Raw genomic sequence first — 2,504 nt, forward strand, 5'->3', positions numbered from 1 at the left:
CTGCGAGTGAAGGGGAACAAAGCTTTTGGGACAAAGGGTAAACCTTAATTATGCCTTTTTATTACCCAAACTGCCATTTCCTCCTTACCCCAAACCAGCCGGGAAGGCTAATGGCACGCTCGCACATCCATCCCCATAAGCCATGCGATTGATAAATGCCATTACCCGATTCTTCCACTCCAGCTGCTAAGCTACCAGCAGCAAAGGGTTGATCCTTTACCCTCTTTTCAAAAAAAGAAATGTAAAAAAAAAAAAAATAAAAATAAATTAAAACCCCCCCAGCAGGATACAATACACGGCTAAGGCTAAAACTCCCGAACCTTCTGGAAGCGTTTATTAGCTTTGGCCACCGACCAGTGATTGCTGCAGGAACCGACGGGCGCTGCGGTGGGCTCCACAAGTGGGAAGGGCTACTTATCTTTTTGGTTTGTTGTTTCGTTTTTGTTTTGGTTTTTTTTTTTTTTTTCCAAAAAAATTTTATTGGGAGAACTACAAAACATTTACAGTACAAAGTTTACAGTCTCACACAATTTGTAGTGAACTGACTCCCGAAAAATATATTACAACTCAAGTTGACTTATCCTTTAGTTACATTCAAAACATACTTCTGTTAAAGTAGTCCAAAAGAGTACATAGTGCTCAATCTGTACCTATGTACAAACAAAACTAAGCTACTGCTCATTCATCCACCGTCCAGGAAAGTTTTGGAAAACTCCCGACTTTCTACATAAGGAAAAAAAAAAAAATTACAAGTTTTGGAATTCAGTTAAACAAGATATGTTCATGTACTGTATAAAGTTTCAGATCCAAAGATGGCCTCCATTCTTCTAAAATAGAGTGGCGAAATTTTGCTGTAGTTAAAACCCATCCCTACATTCAAATTATCTCAAGCATTAAGAAAAATACTTATTTGGTTGAGAGATCTTTAAGGCAAGCGTGGACCCTCGAGAAGGCACTGTGAGACGTAATACTGGGACCCCCAATTATTGCTACATACTTTGAGACTCTATCACAGTGTGATTGGTGGAGTTAGGCAACAACAACAACAAAAAAATACTTTTTGGTTACTTTAAACAAGTCTGAATTAGATTTGCCACTTTGAAGTCTGATTGCTAAGTCAGTCTTTTTTTTTTTTTGTTGGTTTTTGTTTTTTTGTTGTTTTTTTTTTTCTCGCTCGTTTTTCAACTCGGACGGGCTACAACCATTTACATTCTAAAAAAAACCCATAGAAATTCCTCAAACTACTTCCACAGCATCGAGACCGATTTCTCTAAAGAAACCATGCAATCTTTCAGATTTACGTAAACAAGGAAAGAAATTAATGAAATAAATATTACATACAATCTCTTAAATTAAGAATTTTACTCATTTACAATAAAATAACCAAGTGAAGTTACAAAAAGGCATATATTACTGTGAAAAGAACACACTCCACATTTCGCCGATTAATAATGGCAATCATAATTTAAACATAATAAAAGAATATATATCTATTGCTTTTCATCATACCCGATAAATACAGTATGAACAAATTACCAATGTATACTTTTCACAAGACAATAAATAAGTTAAATAGTTTCATATTGAGTTGGGTGCAGTGACTCATTCATGCAATCAACTCAAACAGCTAAAAAAAAAAAATTAAAAAAATCAGCAGTTATTCTCCAACAATTACAAACTAAACTCAGTTGAGTGCTTCCAAATAAAGCAACAACAACAACAACAAAAAAATGTTCTAAGCCAAACATCCACTAAGTGGTGGCAATGGAACCAATATTAAACTTTGGAATGAAGGTTTTAGCATTTGTTATAATAATAATATATAGATATATAAAAAAAGAAGGTTGTTATCAAGGCATATTCTTGGCAGGATGTTGGATTTTTTTTTTTTTAAAAGCTTATAGGTTTAGTATGTTCTGTGTTTTTATTTGAACTGGATTGAAAGACAAACTAGTTTGTAACTTTTTTTTTTTTTCATGCGTATGTCTGAAGGCTTGGAGGAGCCGGACGGGCAGGACTCGCGCTCCCCGGATTGTTTGTTGCTTTCTGGCGGTGTCTTTTCTAATGCTCTTTTTCTTTTTTGAACACAGATGGAATGGCTGCGGCTGGGGCATATCATAACTTGTCTCCAAAGAAGAACGACAACGACAAAAAAAAAAAAAAAATACAACCCCAAACGAAAATCCCCTTCTTCCAAGGTCTCTCTATAAAAATAGGTTTGTTCAGTTCGTGTCATTTGCCCTTTTGCAAAACGCTTTTTTTGTTTTTTGTTTTGTTCAGCTCTCGGTGTATATATAGATAGATAGATATATATAAAAAAAAAAAAAAGGAAGAAAGGGAAGAAACTTCTTCCAAGGTCTCTCTATAAAAATAGGTTTGTTCAGTTCGTGTCATTTGCCCTTTTGCAAAACGCTTTTTTTGTTTTTTGTTTTGTTCAGCTCTCGGTGTATATATAGATAGATAGATATATATAAAAAAAAAAAAAAAAGGAAGAAAGGGAAGAA

Source organism: Egretta garzetta, unplaced genomic scaffold (genome assembly GCF_000687185.1).
Source record: "Egretta garzetta isolate BGI_Z169 unplaced genomic scaffold, ASM68718v1 scaffold166, whole genome shotgun sequence".
In the NCBI taxonomy this organism is placed as follows: domain Eukaryota; kingdom Metazoa; phylum Chordata; class Aves; order Pelecaniformes; family Ardeidae; genus Egretta; species Egretta garzetta.